Source organism: Leptonychotes weddellii, chromosome 8 (genome assembly GCF_054177405.1).
Source record: "Leptonychotes weddellii isolate Sample4059 chromosome 8, ASM5417740v2, whole genome shotgun sequence".
Classification (NCBI taxonomy): domain Eukaryota; kingdom Metazoa; phylum Chordata; class Mammalia; order Carnivora; family Phocidae; genus Leptonychotes; species Leptonychotes weddellii.
This window is the reverse complement of record NC_138376.1, coordinates 56,225,273-56,247,835: the sequence shown is the minus strand read 5'-3', so window position 1 is coordinate 56,247,835 and position 22,563 is coordinate 56,225,273. Positions and strand designations below refer to the sequence as shown.

The window sequence follows — 22,563 nt, the reverse complement described above, 5'->3', positions numbered from 1 at the left end:
CTGAGAAGCTGTCCAGAATGCAGATGTACATGTAATGTTGGAGGTGGGTGATCAGTAATTTTGAAGCAAGACCACTATTTTATATTCTCCCTGTGGTGATTGTATTGAAGAAATGAATTAGAATAACTGATATTGCAAAAATTCAAACTTAGAGTAAGAAAACAGTTTCAAGAGCTCTTACATAAAATGTTCTTCTTTGAGTATGTTGTTGGCTGTTTGTTAGCCAATTGGGGCTGAAAACCAGAATCATCTGTGGAGCTTCTCAAGCTACAATTACTCAGACCCCATCTCTAGAAAGTATATGGGTCCCGAGTCACAGCTAAGGTGAGCAAAACTTACCAGTCAGGGTCAACCACTTGGGAGCAAGAAATAAATATCTAGCATGTCTGAGCTTATGTACTTGGAAATTTCTTGTTAAGCAGCTAGCATTACTTACCCATATACATGGCTAGAGGAATATATGTTAGAAGAAAAATCAGGGTCCAATCTTGGGAACTGACCCCCAGGCTTCCCTCCCATCCCTCCTCATGAGTGCAAACTTGGGCTATTTACCCGTAACCCTGCCATCTAGAATGCATAAGCTACTGGGACACATTTTTTCCCCTAGATGACAGGGATACAGAGCCAGCGGCTGATATACAGACAACTCTACACTTTATCATATTCAGTTCATTTTATACTTTTTACTTTGGCTCATCCTTCATAGTCTCATCAAACTGACAGAGCCACTTTAACATTTTGGCTCATCCTATTCTCAGCACACGTCTGATTCTTCTTTAACAATGAAGAACAACCTTTCTAGTTACCTAGCATATACTGTTCCCCTGCCAGCAACTTCATTAGAAATCCCTATAATTTCTACTAGGAACCACGTTATAAAATTGCAAGAATAAAATTTGATGATCACACACACAGACACACACATACACACACCTTTCTGATGTGAGGGTGTGCATAATTTGGAGGTGGATAAAAAATGAAGATATATCACACAAAAAGCAGGCATAACAAATTGTAGTCTATTCCTTGGACTGTAAGATGATGGCTGACAAGAACAAAAGGTTTTCTTTCTCTCTCTCTGAGCTTCCTGAACCTCCCTATCACACCATTCTAATTCTGCATGCTGTAGATCCAAAGGGGGTCATCCTGTGGCGGGGGGGTGGGGAGAATGGGGGGATATATATTGGTATTAAATAGGAAGCAATCACTTTCAACCAGTGATCTAGAGTGTCAATATAACAAATAATTAATAATACTGATCCCCCTGAGTCACTGGATTCATTGTCTAATGGGGAAAGAAAAAAATCATGGAGAAACCTAAGACCTTGGACAGAAGGTAACTTATTCTTTAAAATTTAGGTCACTTGTAGGCAAAGCATGTTAACTCCCCTGGGAAGAAGGGCAGGGAAGGATTTCAGGTGTGAGTTAGTCTGTTTACTCCTTTGCCCTGCCAAATTTCAAGATAAAATTCTTTTTTTGTTTGTTTGTTTCTGGAAACATTCAGAGCTGACAGGATCAGAGAATATGCAGCTGTTTGCCTTTTGTAACTTAAATTCAAATGTGTCTACAGTTTCTGATTTGCTAACTCTGACAGAGTTTGACAAGCCTGGTAAATACCGCACACTTAACCAATTTCTTGGTGTGGGCAAATTTATAGATTTTTTCAGTGAACGTGCCCACAAGAAAGGGCTGCCGGGAGAAGTCAGCCAGCTCTGCAGGCTGAGAGCACACCAGAGTTGACGAGAATGAAATTGGATGTGCATGGGGCTAAACGCTGGGCTCTGGGAATATTAAATGAAACTTGTAAAAGGATCACATTCAGGTAAAAAAAAAAAAATGGTTAGTGTGGCAGATAGGAGGGAAGTCAACTAGACGAGATTTATCAGTTGTAGGGGGACAGAGTCTCAAGATGTTAGAACCCAAGTGAACAGCACAAATGAATTCAAGAAGAGACTGGGAGACTGGGTAAAGATTATGAGTAGAAATGATTTTCTGCTAAAATGTGGAGTCCCAACATCATATATTTTGCTCTAAGGTATGTCTAGCCTAACCAAAAAGGCTGTGCAATTTTTCCCCAGGTAAACAAGGGAGGGCTTGCAGCAGGACTTCTTTTACTAGTTGTGACAAGCTAAGGATTGTGTTTTCAATAAAAGCTGCATTTTCCTAGAGTGAGGGAGTAAATTAGGTTCCCAGATCTCAAGGATCCCAGAATTGGGGTGCAAAACCCCAGGTGGGAATAACTCCAGCCATAACCAATTAGTTTCTGTTTATTAGTTCATGTTTTCCAGGACACTCCAGTCCAGGGGGAAATGGGAGGGTGAGAGAGCCAACAGGCAGGGAGAGAAATAACCATCTAAACTTGCAATTCCTCCCCTCTCCCCGAGGGCCAACCTGCAAGTACTCAGTCCCTCTCAAATTCTCCACCAACATTTCTGAGCAACCCTAGTGGTATCAAATGGGTATTTCGTGGCAGAGAATGGGGCATCCTCTCAGCTGCCCATGACGTCCTCCGTGTCCTCTTCTCCTAATTCATGCTGGCTGTCCCAGAATCATGCTATTGGAGGCACTTCTGTGCTCTGCTCACCACGGCAGGGCCACAGCTGTCAGTGCCCTCAACACCCAAACAGGCTGTCCACCCCAGGTGCTGACAGTGTGAAGCTGCTCACCATGCTGGGCCGCAGGAGCGCCATCTGCCATCTGCGCAGAGACTCCAGTGCTATCTGCCATCACGGTGAAAGCGAGGTGTCAGTGTAGCCCATATTTGATTTATAGCGCCTTTAGTTTTCACTCTCCTTTAATCGGAGCTGTCGTACCCCAAAGCTCAGCTTAGGAGGCTGCATCAGGTTACAACTTGAATGACAACATTTGCCATTATCCGAATCCCTCCTCCTTTAAGACACTACTCCACAGTCCTTTTAGCACAGTTGATGTCTTGATGATCTCTCTACTTGGATTGAATTCCCTCCAAAGAGGTTTCTCCTTCCCTATAGTGAATAAGGTAGACCTGGGGCGCCTGGGTGGCTCAGTTGGTTAAGCGACTGCCTTCGGCTCAGGTCATGATCCTGGAGTCCCGGGATCGAGTCCCGCATCGGGCTCCCTGCTCGGCGGGGAGTCTGCTTCTCCCTCTGATCCTCTTCCCTCTCGTGCTCTCTCTCTCTCTGTCTCATTCTCTCTCTCAAATAAACAAAATCTTTAAAAAATAAATAAATAAATAATAAAAAAATAAGGTAGACCTGTTCCTCCAGTCCTATAGACATGTCCCATCATGTCTGAATCCAAGGCACTGCTGGGTTACCATAATTCATTCATTTATTCATTCAACAAATATTACTGAGCACCTGTTTACCAGAGACTCTAATTAATGCTAGGGATGCAATGGTGAAAAAGATCAATATAATCCATGCCTTCGTGAAGCTTTCATTGTGCTAGGAAAGATAAAACAATAATAAGTAAACTGGTATGAATGTTATATAATTGCAAGACAGCTGATTACATAAAAACACGACGAAATTTTTGAACCTATGCTTCAAAGAGAGGAAAATCAATTTGCTCAAGTTTATCCTGGAAGTAGGTCAACATAATAAAGGTTCCAGGGCGCCTGGGTGGCTCAGGTGGTTAACCATCTGCCTTCAGCTCAGGTCATGATCCCGGGGTCCTGGGATCGAGCCCTACATCAGGCTCCTGGGTCAGTGGGGGGCCTGCTTCTCCCTCTCCCTCTGCTTCTCTCCCTGCTCATGCTCTCTATCTCTGTGTCTCAAATGAATAAATAAAATCTTAAAAAAAAAAAAAAACATAATAAAGGTTCCAATGATTATGACCTTCTGAAAAAAGTTTTGGAGGAACGTTCAAAGCTACCTGGATGTTCTCCAGCACCAGTCCTAGGAAACTGAATTATAGATCTCTCCCTAGGTAAAGTTCCACAATGATTTCTTTCTCTGTCTGTGATACAGGGCACTCAGCATAATTGGCCACAGTCAGCAACCATGGATTTTGGAGCACAAATTGCCCACAGAGGCTCTGAATTGTCTTGGAAATAAGATAACAGCATTGTTCCAATTCATTCAGAACCATCTTTGAGGTTAGTCTTGCAGCTCCCTTGCAGAGTTAATTTGGCCAGTGGCTCTCCTAAATTTCCTGTGTAAAAAAGCCAAAATCAAGGGAATCTGTATCTGCCTATGAAGCCACTGCAATTTCCCCTTTTACTGCCACCACCATTGCGATCCACACGGTCATCCTCAGTTTTATGTTGGGGCTCTGGGGCAGGTAGTCTCTGAGAGATGACAGGCTGAGCACAGAGACTCGGGAAGAACTTCCAGCTGCAAGGCCAGAGATGGGGAGGCAGAGGAGGATCCTCCTCACTCCCCGGCCAATGAAGTGCCGGGAATCTTAAAAATAATAATATGGATTTTTTTTAAGGTTGGGGAAAAACACATCTAGTGCTTCACAGACTCTAACAATTCCAGCTGCCAGAGAGGGTGAAACAGAGCAAACAATAGTCCTGGCTATGTTAGGACAGAGCAAGCCATTATCCCCGCTGCCCAGGCCCAGGTGAGAGCACAGAATAACCTGTAGCCTGCCAAGCACAGCTGCCACAGTAGAGAGGCAAGCTGGGGAAAGACCCAGAACCTAGGCATAAAGTTAGTGGTGATGACCACATGGACGGCAGTGGCGGTAGCCGTAAGATTAGAATTGCGGTGGAAGCAGCATTTGTTGTATTAATGGCCATGGAGGAAACATCAACAGGGGGAGCAGCAGCACCCAGGTCCAAGCAGCAGAGGAGCAGCCAAACAAAGATACACATCACCTCCAGAGAGTGTGGCTGTATCCCTTCCCGATCATCGTGGGAGCAGAAAGTACTAATGGAGAACTTCCAGTAATCTGGAGAGGCTTGAGCTGATTTTGTGACTCTACTGAACGCTGGTGCAGGAGAAACACTGTTATACCTATATAGGTTAAAACAAGGATATCAGTCTCCAGTAACAGCAAGGCATTCTGGGATTCATAGAATGAAAACTCTCTCCAATATATATTCCTTGAACCAAGTGAGCTCATCCTATTTATGCCCTTTGTACTTACACCTCTCATTCCCCACCCATGAATAAAACTAATGGCAGCATGATTTTGTGGTTACAGAACCAACCACCTTGTCCTTCTAAGATCATTTGATCCCTTGAGTTGATAGCTCATCTGAGTTCCTGGTATCCATTCCTGAATCCCACTGCTCTTTTCAGCAGTTACCCCAGCTGTCTACCCAGCTTGTGCCTTGGGTGTTCCTCCTTTCCCCTCCCCTGCCCCTGATATAATGTCCAAATACTGCCACTGCTCTGCCCAGTACAGCATCTGGAGTATGCATGCATCTGATTGTCCCTCTAGTCTTCCCAGACCTTATTCCTCAGTCTTTTCTGACTACCAAAGAAAGTCAGTCAAGGGCGCCTGGGTGGCTCAGTTGGTTAAGCAACTGTCTTCGGCTCAGGTCATGATCCTGGAGTCCCAGGATCGAGTCCCGCATCGGGCTCCCTGCTCAGCGAGGAGCCTGCTTCTCCCTCTGACCCTCCCCCCTCTCATGTACTCTCTCTCATTCTCGCTCTCTCAAATAAATAAATAAAATCTTTAAAAAAAAAATAGAAAGTCAGTCAAAAGGCTTTAATAGCTACTCAATATCTACAGTTCACCATCATACTCCCAGCACCTACTACCACGTGATGAGAAATCAATTCCTTCCCTAATAACAGAACCTCTTATCATATCTTCTAAAAGTAAAAATCTCAACCAACAAGGAGATTTCATGTCTTACTCCCCTTGACAAATACATTACTCTTTTTACAGATCCTAAATATCTTACTGGACAAATACTGTGAACTTTTTCCAATGTTGTCATCAAATGCTTTCAAAGAGCCTTTTTGAAGCTTGGTAGAACTACAAGATCCACTGTGCCCATCCCTGATGAGCATCTTGATGTGTCAACTTCTGTACCCAAGGGTCATGAAGACAAGTTCTCCCCTGCTGACCATAAAGCAAATCTTGGAGGTAGTACTGGCTACCAAATGTACCAAAGAAAGTCTTTCATCTTTTTATGTTAAGGAACTGGATGTGATGGGCCCCAGCCACTGGCTAGTGTACCCTCTCTTTCTTGCAATGCAGGTGTATAATCAGGGAAGCCTTATTTATGAACACTGTGGCTTTTATTCTCTACAACAAATGCTCAGGATATAAAAAGTACTCTAAAAAAATTTGATGAGTGAATGACAGTGATTCATGCTCTAAATTATGGCCGCTGGATAATCATCCATCCACGAATATTAGTACCATTGACTTTGCCTTGTTTAAAGCATGAAAAAAATGTCTATAAGTCACTGTGCTACAAATATTCTGAGTCCTAAAATCAGAATAATGAAAGGGCAGAGCAAGAGGATAAAACAAAAGCTAATATATGAGATTTTTATCTTTAAAAATAAAACAAAAACATCCCATAAAAACATACTTTATATGTGAGTTAAAAATTATGGGAAAGATTAGAAGAATGAAGGACACGGGAACACTTGAAATCATTGGAAGGAAGTAAAGTGTATTTTCCAAAAAGACTATAGGCAAGGGGAAATCTCCATAGGAAATAACCAAAGAAAACCAACATAAAAGTGGTCACCCAGAAAACTGCCACATTTTTCTCGTGTTTCATTTCCAAGATGTCACTACCAAAAATGTTAATAGCTGAAAAGGCAATTAAATAATACATCTGGGCCATTGTGAGCATTGGCTAGAACCAACACAATAGTACATAGGTCACTGAAGTGCATGTAACGCATGAGTAAAGAAGAATACCACAGGCAGAAAAACATACAGGTGCAAAATACAAAGGACCCAAGGACATCTCTCTAAGGTACTGTGAGGGTAAAAAAAACTCATAAGCTTTGCTGCAGATATAGGGGTGAAAGCAATGAACTGTGCATAGACGAGGATGTGATTTAAATTATGCTGGTGTCATGCTGGATAAACCAATAAAGGAGCTTAATCGCTGCTACAAAAGCCCAAGGTTAATAGTGACAAACTCCCCCAACAGTTGCACAGCAATAGTATGAAAAAAGATGACTTTGGACAGAAGCTGTATAATGGCTACTCTCTGCACCTGGAGAACTTCAATAGAACTGTGTGAAAGAAATCAGATAGAAATCTGTCCAAAAGAGAGGGGAAAGACTCTTAAGCAGACAGATGGTATTTTTAAAATTATAATGAAACCAGCTTCAGGGAAAATCTTTGACAGGGAAGTGAGGTGAGAAAATAAGCATCCATTAGCATAATGGGTCCCAGAATCCAGGTACTACTTCATACGTGCAGGCTGCACAGTAGATTTAAAAGGAGCCACTGACGTAGCCCCAATCTACCAAAAAGTCTGGTCTCTCAGAGTTACCAAGAAAAAGAATAAGAGAGGTTTTCATTAATTTCCTGCTTCCAAATGACCTCTTCAAGAGTGGAAATTTCCCTGGAAAACCTAGGAAAGCAATCTCAATGGGCTAAGAGAACTCACCTTCTGCCTGGTCCTCAACTTAGTGGGAGGCATTGCCCCAGACAGACCCAGGTTGGAAAAAGAAAAAAGGTAGCACCAAATCTACCACTGACTCTCAAACCACAGTCCCCTTAAAAGTAAAATAATGTCTGGTATTTATGTTACAGCCACCGAGAAATGCAAAGATACTCCGGAGACTAAGAAATATGCAATGTCCCTGTTTGAGTCTTAAGTATTTTTTCATAATGTTGTATAAACTGTAGAACTATGAGGATGTCATACTCCCATTAAGCACATCCCTCTCTTAAAGCAACTTTCCACTCTCTGCATCGTGTGTGTGTGTGCGTGTGTGTGTGTGTGTGTGTGTGTGAAAGAGAGACAGAGACAGAAAGAGAAAAGCAGCAGAGTGAATGAAGGAATGGTATAAGGAGAGACAGATCCCAAAGGTGTGACCTTTACCCAAGCTTGTATCATTTCCTTTTCATTCCAAATCAGCCAGTACCAATCACCTGGCCTACAGGAAGCCTGGTTAATAGAGGTCTGTGCAGGGGCCATAGGTGTGAGGGGATATGGTCAACCCAGTTAGCTAGGAAGGACAGAGCAAAGGGAGCCTTTATGCAGATACCAGTCTTCCAATACCATTCTGATGCTTCCTACTGTAGTAACTGTAGAGACCCAAGTTTGAAAGATATTTCTTCCTTCGGGAGTTCACTACGACTTCTATTTCTACTTAACTTCCATATGACTAATAAATATTAAAAACCAGTCATTTTCAACAAATCCTTTCTTCCCGACCTACCCTTGCTTCCTCTCCCTGCTTCTTCACACCTTACAGTTCTTTCTTCTTCGCCTCTCTTTATTCCACTCTTTCTGCTCATTATTTTTTTTTCAATCTTCCTTTCCCCACCTCTCCACCCTTCTATCCTCCCCACTTTGAGCTCCCTTTGCCATGTTCTTCATCCCCTCCTACCTTAGCCTCCTCCCTTCTCTCTTCCTTCCAACCACCATAATGATTCTCTGAAACTGCTGATATTTGGATTCAAAATTGGTTTTTTTTAAAGATTTTATTTATTTATTTGAGAGAGAGAGAGCAAGAACAGTGGGGAGCAGGGAGCCCAATGAGGTGGGGAATGGAGGAAGTGGATCCCAGGACCCCAGGATCATGACCTGTGCTGAAGGCAGACACTTAACCAACCGAGCCACCCAAGTGTCCCACAAAGTTTTTGAATATAGTAAAACCTCTGTGGTTCATTATAACTGGGGAAAAAAAAAAAAAAAGGTCATTTAACTTAATGGAAATTTTGAGGAAGAAAACTTTTCTTAAAGAAACTGGGTTTCAAAACATTCCAGGACAAAGCAATGAAATCACTGTCATGGGAAGGCAAACTGTGAAAGCACTTTAACTGATAACATATTTATAATTAGTGTATCCATTGTCTGAATGCAAATGTTTCAGCTGAAGGCCTTCACTCTCAATCAGCATAACATTTCCCTTGTTTAATCTATTAATTTACTTAGCAACCCCTTTTTCATACATGCAGGTTAAACAAGGATTCTGACTAACAAAACTTTATGTCCCAGCAGATGGCCCATAGAAACAGCCTTGCTAGTCTAATCAAAACAAATTTTGCACAACAAACACTTGCTCTGTTGAATGGCCTTGTCACAATCACACTCTATGTCAGAGTCATTCTTCATAAAGGAAAAAAAATTTAATTGGGAATATTTGTTGTTCGCATTGTAAGCAGGCAGAGCCTGCCTTATATCGAAATATGAAAATAGTCTGTCAGCTAGGTCCTGCTCACTCTTTTTCTTATCCTTCTCCCTTCTATCCTACTTGGGCCCCTTATCCCATGAGCAAGTGGTCTATTTCCCTGCCTTCCATGGAAGTGCCTCCTTCTTCCAAGGATCAGTCCCCATCTCCTGGAAAATTCATCCATTAATAAAGCTATTAAAAGGAAAACTATTGCATATCCAGAATCCTTTTATTATTTTACCTATCAACCCTGTTGTCTGTAAAATTTAGCTTACTTTTAAAAAATGTCTGCTGAATTTTTAAAGAATTTTATATCCTGAGGCGCACTCAAGGCTCCACCATGAGGGCAGGTCACATATGGTCCAGGCAGCTTTACCTAAACACCTTTCCAACAGCTTCCATGTGGGCATTGAAGACTGTTCTCAGCAATGGCCCTTTGTCGTCTCCAGGAACCAGAGACAACCATCATTTCACCAGCCTGACCCGTGCACTACAGACACAATGCTGTATTTCTTCTCCCAGTAATTTGATGGGTCAACAGTATAGATCCTATAGTTTCTTCACTAAATTGACAGCAGATGAGCTTTGGAAAGGTGCTTTAACAGAGACTGGAGCAGGAGCAAGAAGAGGAAGAGGCAAAAGAACCAAGAAAAGGAGAAAAAAGGATTTGAACAGGGGTCAGATCATTGGTGAAGAGCATCATGGCTTCCTATGGTCTGATCTGAATGTCCCTCTTATGAGAGAGGGAGCTGTGCAGACCATTGCCCAAAGAAGCAAGGAAGAGCAGGAGAAGGCAGAGGCTGATCTGGTCCAGCCAAGGGAAGAGTGGGACCAGAAGAGGAAGAGGAAGGATAAACGGGAGTTGAGGATGGAGTAGAAACATACAGGGAGGCGTCAGTCTTGGCCCCCCGACAATGGAGAAACACATGATGATTTTGATACCAGGATACTTGAGGTAAGAAATGTTGTAAATATGACAGCAAAAGAGGGAAGAAAGAAATCAGTCCATGTCCTGGTCGCTGTGGGGAATGGCAGAGGAGGTGTCCCTGATCGGATGGATGCTTTCAGAAGAATGAAGAACAGAGTTCCTCAGTTCACTATTTGCATTATGTAGGACGATACGAAGACCATACGATACTCCACGATATTTCTTTAAGATTTAAAAGGACCCATATTAAGATGAAGAAACAACCCAGAGGCTATGGCCTCTGCTGCCATTGGGCCATCATCACCATCTGCCAGCTCATTGGCATCAAGACATGTATGCCAAGGTCTCTGGGTCCATCAACATGCTCAACCTCACACGGGACCTCTTCCATGGGCTCTTCCACCAGGAAACCCATCAACAACGGGCTGCTAAGAAGAGTCTCTGTGTTGTAGAATTCTGGGAGGAATGTGACCATCATAGTGGCCTCCCCACAGGGAGCCTTGAGAAAGGATCCAGAGCCAGAAGATGAGGTTCCAGACATCAAACTGGACTGGGAAGAAGTGCGGGCCACACAGGGAACAAAGCGTTCAGTGTGGTCAAGTTTAAAGAGAACTGCCACCTGCGCTTTCCCTCTGGCCTTGTACAGCTGCAGGACTGTCCAGCACCTAGAGGAGACTCCACCCCTCATATTTTAGAATGTCAATTTCTTTTTAAAGGTAAGGACAACCATCTAATTGACAAATAGTAAATAACTATAGCTTTAAAAAAAAGAATTTTATATCCTCTTCTGAATCGAAGAAATATAGCTTTGAATTTGATTAACATGAGGTCTCAAAGAACTTGCATTATCAATACCCCTTTCTATGAAATCTACTCTTTACCCACAACCCAGCCTGGACCCCCTTTTCAGAGAGCGCAATACCCACAGCTTCTGGTGAGAGGCTTTCTTTAGCGCTGTTGATTCGTACATAACCCGTAGACTCCCTTGGTCACTGTAGATTGGGCCAGGACCTTACCCAAAATGAGCCAGTCAATTCTCTTTCCAGAAAAACTGAAAAGAAAATTGAGAGATTCCAGTTATCTGGAATCTAAGGGCCTATCTGTACACCTAAAGGCTGAGAGAGGATCTGTTTTGGCATGATGATGACATGCCCTCATTGCAAACTGGCCTAAAATAAGCTGACCATTTGTAACTATTAGGTTCTTTCACTGAAGGCAGAGGCAACAACATTTTAGCCTCAGGACTGAGCTAAACTTCTCACCACAGTTGAACAACAGAACCCAGGTACAGAGCCAAACTGAGTCCTAAGACAAGAAATGACCCTCCAGAACTATAATCTTATACTTGCTCATATAAAGAAGAGCTGCATACACAATATTTCTAGTCAATCCCTATATCTTGAACATCACATAGTTCACTAATTCCAAGTCATTTCTAATGCCCTTTTTGCTAATTTTAAAACTGTCTAGAGCTAAGCTGAGGTAAATATGTTTGCAACTTGTAGGAGCTGTCTTTTGAGTATGGATTTCTGGTTAAGTTCTTTCAAATGCTGACTAGTGTATGTTGCCAATTTCCTGGGAGGAGTGTCTGGCTGAGTACTTCAAAATTCAATTACTGGCCCCACAAGTAAATATCAACTATGCATATATAGATGTATATATACACATATATGCATACATACATGCATGTGTGCATCTATATATAAGTGTATGTGTAGGTATAGATATAGCTAGACATACACATGGACTATCTTCACTGAAGTGTTTTAAAATAGATATAGACACTGTAATAGTAGTGTGTTAGCAGAGCCTAAGTACCCAGTCTGCAGAGAGGAAGATGAAACTGATGTCAACAGGAAACAGAGGGAATACCTGAAGACTCCAGGGAAGAATTCTTAAGACTGCTATCTTCAGGGGTACCTGGGTGGCTCAGTCGTTAAGCGTCTGCCTTGGGCTCAGGTCATGATCCCAGGGTCCTGGTATCGAGCCCTGCATCTGGCTTCCCAGTCAGCGCGGGAAGCCTGCTTCTCCCTCTCCCACTCCCCCTGCTTGTGTTCCCTCTCTCGCTGTGTCTCTCTCTGTCAAATAAATAAATAAAATCTTAAAAAAAAAAAAAAAAGACTGCTATCTTCATTTTCAGTAATTTCTGTCTGTCTCGTTTCAATCCTTTGTGAGACCTACCTGTACTTCCTACCTTGGGCTTATATAAGATATCCCTATATCATCATATTAAGTTTCCCCTCTTCTACACACTAATTTGAGTATATTCTGTTACTACCAAACAATCCTAGACTAAGAAATTAATACTATTCTTACAGAGTTAAATATAATTACAAACAAAAATTTGATGTATTAGTTAGCTTCCCAGCCTCATTATAAGTAAAGGTATAATTTCCATTAGGCCTATTAAAATACTAAAGTAGCTCAAGGACTGTATTTGCCATCTTCACAGACTCCAGTTGAGAACCACTAAGCAGCAGTGTGAATGGTCAAGTACTTTTCTCCAAACATATCTAAGCATATGTGTATTTTAAAAGAGGAAACTTTTTAAACTCAACCAACCCTGGCTGCGTACTTGATATATTCAAAGAACTATCTTAAGTGCTAGAGGACATTTAAAGGTAGAAGACATCTTCTTAACCACAGGGTTAGGGTTCTATTAGCATTCTAATGAAGAGAATGAAGGGATAGGAAAGCACACAAATGACTACAATAAAAGGTCAATAAAGGTAGTAAATGCCATGGAAAGTATAAATTCTGAAGGGGTCTGAAGGCAAAGGATAGTTTACTAAGCTCAGTAAGAGTCCAGGGTAGATACTGAAAGTCTGATGTGGTCTGCCTAGGCAGAGATGTAAGAAAGAGGAGTGAAGGCCTACCGGGCAAGAGAAATTTCAGGGAAGTACAGAGCCTGCAGGTTAGAGGACTCGTTCTAGAAACAGGAATGTGCTTCTGCTGTGGTAGAACATGCCTGAAGACATGATGTGCGAGAAAGACTAGAAAGGTAGGTTTGGACAGATTGAAGGCCCTGAGTCACACACCAAAGTTTTAAAAACTTTGTTCTATTGTCAGTGGGGGCAAAGAGAGAGGGAGTCACAGTAAAGTGGCATGATAAATTTTGTATTTGAAATAGTACCTCTAGTGAGAGAATGTAAAAAGCATAGAAGACAGGAAATAGAGCTGGGAAGCCAGTTAGGAAGCTGTTTAAGTCCTCCAGGTAAGAGAGTTAATGAGATGCTATTCTAGGGCAGTTGCAGTGAGACTAGAAATGAAGGATAAAACTGATAATTACTGTAAAGGTAGAGTTGACAGGATAAGATGACAAATAACGTAGGAAAGCTTGAAGGAATACAAAAAATGACTTAAAAGCTTCTTAACCATGAAGATTTGGTTTGCTCTTCTTTAAAAAGGAGTTGTGGGGCACATGGGTGGCTCAGTCAGTTGAGCATCCAACTCTTGGTTTAGACTCAGGTCATGATCTCAGGGTCGTGGGACTGAGCATCCCATTGGGTTCGGTGCTCAGGGGGAAGTCTGCTTCTCTCCTGCTCCCTCTGCCCCACCCCTCTCCCTGCTCGCTTTCTCTCTCTCAAAATAAATAAATAAATTTTTAAAATAAATAAATAAATCTTTAAATAAATTAATTAATTAAATTAAATAAAAAGATGTTATTTTCTCCACAATATTTTGTGAGAATGAAGGGTACAATGCATGTAAAGGGAACACCTAACAAAACGGGATTTATAAAGACCAGAAAGAAAAAAAATTTCTAAAAGCAAGCTAGGGAGTTATTTTTTATAGGAAGTAACATAGAGCCACAGCCTTTGATTTCATGAAGAAGACTCTGGTAAGTAAGACCAACCCTAAGTCAAAGCCACACCTGGTGTGAGTTCCCCACAAATTTCAGTACATAGTTATAGTGGGTTCAGAGACATGTCAAAGACTAAGATTACTACTCATTATTAACATCAAATAACAAAAGGTTTACTGGCAATAAAAAAAGGGAAGCCAACAACAGTGAGAAGCAAGAAGTTAACTAAAAATGACATCAAAGTAGCTGACTTGGCAGATCAAGTACTAAGAAACAAGTCCATGTCAGCCATAAGAAGACTGAGAGATGGAGTGATGTTCAAACCCACCAATGGTGCAGTTCTAAAATTAATTCCATAATAACTAGGGAGTAACATCTAATACGGCTGGTTAGTGAGCAGCTCAGGGAAAATCTTGGCCAAGGGTGAACTTTTTTAGAGCTGCTCTTAACAAATTCCATGAGAAAATTAAACCCTAATGACCTCCTAAGTCATTTAATGTATGTAATACATTGATGTCTCTCTTTTGTATCTAAAAGGTTATTTGTTAATATACCATCTTTAGAAGAATTGAGAATAATCTCCCATATCATTCCTTTCTTACTCTGTGGCTTAGAAGTGGAAACCCAATAACATGGCCAAATGTCAAAACCTTCTATTTGCGCTGTATCATACTGCAACCAGAGCTGACCAAAGGTATTAAGCAGATTTGCTGACTTAGGAATGCATTGCTTAGAAAACACAAGGAAAATGAAGGGAATAAACCTCCTGAAGTTCCTCCTTTATGCCAATCTATGCAATAGCTAGAGCTATGGCAATCCTATTGTGTAATTAAAGTCTGAACTTTGAAACACTGGCCAGGTGTAGACAGAAGCAGGCAAAGGGAAATGGTCATTCAGACAGGGCTGGCATGTGACCCAAACTTGTGAAGGACACTGCAGGGGATCCAGGGGCAGAGTAACTCCCAATAAGAGAAGACTCCCAGTAAGACAAGGACAAAGATGATTCCTGGAGCTGTTCCTACATCACAATTCTGCCAACTCCTTGTTCAGGAGAGATTAAATGTTTCCATGTTTCAGTTAACTCTTTAATATGATGTATTTGTAATGTGAGTTCTGTCAATTTATTTAAAAATCTCTGTTAAGAAACACCCCCCTTCTCTTCTAGCCCCAGTCAGATATTGTCAAGATGGATATTTGAACCAGATGTATCCTAATTAACATTTGTAGTTAAAATTCTGTGGTCCTAGGTAAGCAAATTAAGCAACTCCCACATGGAATTCCTCTTATGGGTTCTAGCTAGTTTTGCAGTAAGCTTCTTTGCCAAAAGCATTTTCACTGCAAGATTTTCGTGCAAACATTTTCTCTGCATAACTAATTGGCTGTAAGACAATTTTGCCATTAAAAAATAAATAACTGGTTAACAGACTGGTTTGACAGTCTATTAGTTTCAGCAACTGGCTGACAGTTTGGTTTCATTTCTCCACTGAAGCAATACTCTCATTTTTATATTAATAAATATAATTATATATTAGCCCTCATAATAGTCTATACAGTGATGCAGAGTTTTGAACCCACATTTCACATAGAACTTTGGAACATCTATCAAAGGACATATGACAATATACCAAGAACACACACCAGCAGAGAAGGTTTTCACAACACAATACAAAGTTCAGTTACAAATATGCATCGTAGTATTTGGAAACTGATACTACTCTTAATGAAGGAAGAAGTTTTGGTAAAAAGAAAAAAAAAATGACAGAGAAGTGTGATGCCAAACAAGGAAACAAACCAACAAGCAAAAAAAAGGGGGGGGGGGGCGCCTAGGTGGCTCTGTCGGTCTGCCTTCGGCTCAAGTCACAATCCCAGAGTCCTGGGATCCAGCCCAGGTCAGGCTCCCTGCTCAATGGGGAGCCTGCTTCTCCCTCTCTCTCTGCCCCTCCCCCCACACTCACGCACACGCTCATGCACACTCTCTCTCATAAATAAATAAAATCTTTTTTTTAAAAAAAGTATAATATTATGAGCAAAAAACCTTGAAGACAAGTGCTTTGGTACAGTCCACAAATTAAAATCAGTTATTTGCACAGTATTGCCATGAATCTACATACATTTTGAATGCATTCAATTTATTTCTCAATAAAGCCTTTTTCATTTTGTTGCTCATTTTTCATGTTATTTAATAGTCTTTTTTAATGAATGTCCCTCTTTCATTTTTCATGATTTTATTTTTTACAGTAAAATTGCCTTATGGCAATTAGTTATGCCATGGAAACACCTGCAACAAAGATGCTTATGGTGGAAACACCAGACACGTTTCTGGTGTGCTACACTTCACAAAAGGCACCTGCTACAATCCTTTGTGTAGTTTAGATGCCCAAGTTCTGTCTTACTCTCTTTATTAACTTTGAGACTCTTCCATAATTTTATTCTCCACTGCAGCCAATCCTATAAAGTACTTCATTCACTCAACAAATATTTTTGGAGCCCCTTCAGGGTACTAGTATGCACTTTAAAGGTTTACTTCTAACCCTACCACCAACTCAGCAATACTAGTCTCTAAAAGGCAAAATTGCATATCCATTTTCCCTTTAAATCTAGCACCTGTATATTTTCTGCCAATATGTTTGATTTTCCTTCCTTTGTGCTCAGTGAATTGTGCTTCAAAAGAAAAGCAATCAAATGCAGTGGTTAAGAGAATAGACTTCGTAGCCTCATTGCCAGGGTTTGTATCCCAGCTCTGGCACTTGGTTATGTGACCTTGGGTAAATTACTTCATATCTAGGTCCCTTGTTTTCTCATTTATGAGAAGGGGAGAGTGATAGCTCCCACTGACCTCTTGGAGCTGTAATGAGCATTGAAGAAGTTGATTTAGGTAAAGCATTTGGAAAGAAGGGTTCCCAGCATATTAAGCAAAAACTACCTAAAGTGTCAGTATTATTATGCAAACTCCACTGTTAAAATGTTTACACATATTCAGTGATCCCTAACTGGTCAGTGCTGTTTCAACTCTCCCCACCAACTTAAACCTGTGGGGCTCAATCTCATCAGATCCAATCCCTGCTTTATTTATTTTTTTAAAGATTTTATTTATTTATTTGACAGAGAGAGACACAGTGAGAGAGGGAACACAAGCAGAGGGAGTCGGAGAGGGAGAAGCAGGCTTCCCGCAGAGCAGGGAGCCCGATGTGGGGCTTGGGGCTCCATCCCAGCACCTGGGATGACCTGAGCGGAAGGCAGACGCTTAACGACTGAGCCACCCAGGCGCCCCCAATCCCTGCTTTAATAACAAATATTTGCTGTCCCATCATACCATGTTTAAATAAAATCCATAGATAATATAAACCTACCTACGTACATTATTTCAAAATAATGTATATAAAGCCCCAACTATAATAAATAGGAGATGTAAAAATTATAATAGAATAATACTGCTTCAGGGCACCTGGGTGGCTCAGTTGGTTCAGCATCCAACTCTTGATTTCAGCTCAGGTCAGATCTCATAGTTGTGGGATCAGGCTCCGCGGTCAGCATGGAGTCTGCTTGAGATTCTCTCTCTCCCTCTGACTCTGCCCCAGCTACCCCCCCACCCCCACCCTGGTGGCACGTACTCTCTCTCTCTAAAATAAATAAAATCCTTAAGAAATAAGTAAGTAAAATAAAACAATACTGCTTCACAACATAACTGCTTGGACAGACTACAATAGCAACCTCACATTACGGTTTGGGAGGCACTGCCCTGAATGAGAAGACATAATGAAGAAATCATCACATATTTGTATTTAGAAGTAGCCTGGTGGAGGGAACAGCCAAAAAGCACACAAGACAGCTATGTTGTGTTGGCAGTTCAAAAACCATGAGTGGTAATGCTACTAGTAGTTTTCTCAAATGGAAAGATCCAAACAAAACAGATTTCCGTGTTGCCTCAATTTACCCAGTAACTATAAAGGCTGCTTTTAGGCAAACAGGCTTGAGCAATGGAAAAGGCCCACAGCAACCACCTGGCTGAACACCGACAGGCCTAGAAGTCCTCCCACATCAAAATATCCATAGGCCTAACTGATCAATGGGCTACTTACAAGTAGGCCCAGTTACCGAAAAAGGGACGATTCCATACTTCACCATACCTCATCTTCCCCCTTTAAAAACACCTTCCCCCACCCACCGCCTCCTTACAGAGAGCCTCTCCTTTGTTGTCCAGCCACGGCTCCCTTGCGGTGTATTCAACAAATTTCTATCTCCTTTGTTCTGCCTCAAGTGAATTTTCACCTCCCACACCGTTGGCTTCCACCTGATCATGGCCCCACATTGGGGGGCCCCCAACTGATCGAACAGACACCCCATTTAGACACCAGAGTAACTGCATTTGTAGTAAATACAATGTATGATAAAAGCTGTGGAAAAATTACTTTGTAGTTATAGGTAAAACGGAACTGAAATCCAGTCTCAGAGTATTACAAATGAATTTGAGGGTAACATTCAAAAGCAGTCCAGTACATGGGACAATTCTTCACTGTTAAGGATGGTGCCACATATTGTAGGATGTCTAACCTCCCAGCTCCTGCCTGCTGAGTCTATTAGCTTCCTCCACCCCCTCAGCCATTTGACAACTAAAACAACCCAGAAGTTTCCAGAACAGTCCTTGGGGACAGTACTATCTTGCTAAGAACCACTAGTTTAATGAATGATAGAGAGGGAGAAAGAGGGAAGATATTTGTTGGGCTAGTTTCATTCCTAAGAAGAGACCTCAAGGGCATTATCCCAATAATTGAAAGAGGTCTAGTGGCAGGACTATCCTCAGAGTGGAAGAGGAACTAAAATATTTCTTTCTATACTTCTCCATATTTAAAAATTAAATAAATAAATATTTTTAAAAACATTCAACATGAAATACAATGAATATGGAATGAAATATAACAAAAATATTAAGAAAAAAGAAATAAAGGAAAATTCTCAAAATCAAATATGAATCAGTAAAAAGCCAGATTATGGAAAAAATCCTAGAAATACAAAAGTTTCTTCTTTTAAACTGCAAGGAAGGGAGAGAAAAGAAGAAAGGACAGAGGTTGTAGATTAGAAGAGACTCAAATGCATACCAACCAGTTGCAATTTTTGGATCTTATCACATAATTAAAAATATAAACACTGCATGTTTGATGATATTATAGAATTACTGTTAATTTTTTTTGGTGTGACACTGGAATTACAGTTGTTTTTTAAATGAGTCCTTATCTTCTAGAAATACAAACTTAAATATGATAAAAGAACATGAGATTTTCCTCAAAATAATACAGGCGTGGGGCAAGGAGGTGAGGACATAGCTGAAAAATTAGCCATGAAATCCATTCTACTTTTGGGTATGTTTCACATATTGCATAAATTAAAAAATAAAATTTAAAGATGTGGTTATGGAGAAAGAAAAACTAAGAAGGATCAGAGTCTGGTAACATTCTAATTAATGCCATACTGCAGGGAAAAAGAAAAAAAACTTTAAAAATATAGGAAGAAAAAAATCACCCACAATTCCATCAGGGTCCGTTTTGTGACAGGATTCAGCAATAAAACTTTTGTTCTTTTTATCCACTGTTTCTTCCACTTTACAAAGCTTTAATTTTTTTTTAATTTATTTTTTGTACAAACCCCACTAGCGTTTCAAGGTCAGGAAAGTGAAAAAGTTGTGTTCTATTCCACAGAGAGAGAAAAAGCAACCTCCTTCCCCCCCCGCCCCCGCCCCAGGGGCAACGTTAGTCTGCAGGATGTTTTGTCCATTTGTTACAGTCTTGTGGGACCGAGCAGTAAGCCCGGCTAGCCCCCAGAGTCAGGCTATCTGGAGGTGTCCCCTGGCAGCAGCCGCAAAAACCTGAGGGATCAGACGTAAAACCGGCGCACCAGACGTGTGTAAAGCGCCCCCCCCCCCACCACCACCACCACCACCACCGCGGCCCTGGGAGATTCTGACACTCTGGAGCACAGCAGAGGGAGGGCAGGAAGGAAGATGGAACCTGAGGGGAAAGAAAAAAAGATGGCATGGGCCTGGCTGGAGCAAAGCATGGAGGCCGGCGTGAAGACGGCACCTACCCGTCTCCATCCTGGAGGGCACCCCAGCAGGCCCCCAAATATGTGTCAAATCAGGGGTGTGCTCTGGACACTCCAAGACAAGCCTCTGGGGCACAAAGGCCGGCACCCCTCCACCCGCACGCCTCCATCGGCTTCTGCTCAGGGCCCAGGGGCAGGTGAGTCTGAGCACACAGACCCTTCAAGAGCCGTTTCTCAGTTCATTACAGCTCGTGGGTCTGCTGGACACAGCCAGCCCCGCCGGTTTTTAAAGCTAGCGCTTTGTGGGGGTTGTCTTTCAGGTGCAGGTCTTAAAATTTGGAGATGTCTCATGTAGGGTTCAAACTCTCTGCTCCTCAGAGAGAAGCTCCAGGTTTTGCATTCCCAGCTCAAGTAGCGGGGTGCGGTCGGGTGGGGTTTAGAGCGAGATTACGTCCTGGCTTCTCCTACCTGCTTTGTTGTAGCCATCTCTCGCCAATGCAGAACAGTTGCTCAGCCAGGTTTTGGGTTGGTTTCTGAGGAAGTTGTTCTGTATGTAGCTGTAGCTTGGGGTGTTCACGGAAGGAGATCGGTTCACGATCCTCTCACATCGCCATCTTGAACCGGAACTCCCGTAGCTTTCTACTCACAGAAGCCCGTGACCTCAAAGATTTCACAGCTCCTGCTCCTTAAAATTACTGTATTTGCTCCTACCCAAAATTTTCCTTGCCCCTTCCAATGAACAACCACACCAGCCATGTGTGGAAAGGGTCCCTATTCTCAGTTTTTGGAGGATAGACTGCTAAGGGAAAAAGGAATCACTGATTTTGCTGCGGTAGTTTTCCCCTAGAAGAATATTGTATTGTCCGTGATTTATTTTTCAGTACTTAAACATAGAAATTATGGTGTGTATGTATGTTAGTTTTAATCTATAACTGAATGTTAACTTATATTTAATGGTCCTTGTTCACGCTCACTCCATGGGTGGATGGCTAGTATTTGAGTGGTGCTAATAAGCCCATATTCTAGGAGCGCCTGGGTGGCTCAGTCGTTAAGCAGCTGCCTTCGGCTGAGGTCATGATCACAGGATTCCTGGATTGAGCCCCACGTCACACTCCTTGCTCAGTGAGGAGTTTGCTTCTCCTTCCTCTGCCTCTCCCTCTGGCTCATGCTCTCTCCCTCTCTCTATCAAATTAATACATAAAATCTTTAATAAAAAAAAAAAGCAGCAGCAGCCCATATTCCAGAGGCAGCTACCACAAGTATTTTTAACTATTCCTATCAGCACTAGAGGGTTTAATTAGCATATGACATATTAGAAATGTCTTTCCAGGGGCACCTAGGTGGCTCAGTGGGTTAAGCATCCCTACTCTTGATTTCAGCTCAAATCAGGGTCTTTAATTAGGGCCCCAGGTGGGGCTTCATGCTGGGTGTGGGGCCTCTTAAGATTTTCTCTCTCCTAGTCTCCCTATCCTTCCACCCCTCCTACTACCCCCCCACACACACAGTGCACACTCTCTCTAAAAAAAGAGAGAGAGAGAAATGTCTTTTCATTGGTGAAATGAGATATTCAAGACATACAGATTCCCTAGGAATACCATGAATACCTTGGCAATTACATGTGTATAAATATGATCCCCCCATAGCTTATACCCTTGAAGTGACATTCTTGGCCTAGAGTTCTCTTATGGCCTGGTTTTTGCCATTAACAGAATTCTGTCACCGGATTCCTAGGTTATCTGAATCTTCCTTGTAGAAATTGTCTTTTTGTAGTGTACTCATGCAGGGTATTAGGTACGTAAGAATGGCACTGCATTAAGATCGCATGGACAAAGTGATAACTATTTCTGTGCCACTTGCTAAGTGATGTTTTCATATATGCAGAATCTGATGTGAGACATGCTTTCCCTATAACCTGCCTTTGGATATGGAAGTGGGAGATCTATAGCCCTCGCTTACAACAAAATAATAGTGGCTGTCATATCTATCAATAAAAACATATCCATTGATTGTGAACAGCCAACTTGGCTTAGATCATTTTGTAACAGATGTGCCCCTGACATTTCCAGTTAGACATAAACTGCATTTTCCTATACAAACGTCAAGTATCTCAAGTATTTTAACATACATATGGTTACGTTCTTTAGCATTGTGAGTAGAACTCACTTCTGTGCATATCCGGGGTTTGCAAACTGCTGCTCAGGGGTCAAACATGGCCTGCCACCTGTTGTTGTACAACCAGTGAACTAAAAATAGTTTTTACAATTTTAAATAGATGGAAAAATTAAAAGAAAAATAATATCTTGTAACACATGAAAATTATATGAAATTTCAATTGCAGTGTACCTAAAGAATATTTTTTGGAACACAGCCATGCCTATATGTTTAGGTACTGTCTATGACTGCTTTTGCTTTACCACATGAGTAGTTATGACAGGGATACTATGACACGCCAAGTCTAAATTATTTACTGTCCAGCCCTTCACAGAAAAATTCCTTGACCTCTGGTGTTTTTAGGCTATAAGAAAAAATCACACAAT

At 41.6% G+C, this 22,563-nt stretch overlaps 1 long non-coding RNA gene and 1 pseudogene across 1 annotated transcript in view; one reads left to right on the top strand and one right to left on the bottom strand.

Annotated features, from left to right (window-relative positions):
• Nucleotides 1-20,760, bottom strand: part of LOC145723041 (uncharacterized) — a 312,601-nt gene extending 291,841 nt beyond the window's left edge. The window contains exon 1 of the long non-coding RNA XR_014147764.1: nucleotides 20,495-20,760. This is a non-coding gene — a long non-coding RNA (uncharacterized LOC145723041). The remainder of the gene's footprint in view (nucleotides 1-20,494) is intronic.
• Nucleotides 9,163-10,880, top strand: LOC102726063 (small ribosomal subunit protein uS5m pseudogene; annotated as a pseudogene).
• Nucleotides 20,761-22,563: the final 1,803 nt, after the last annotated feature.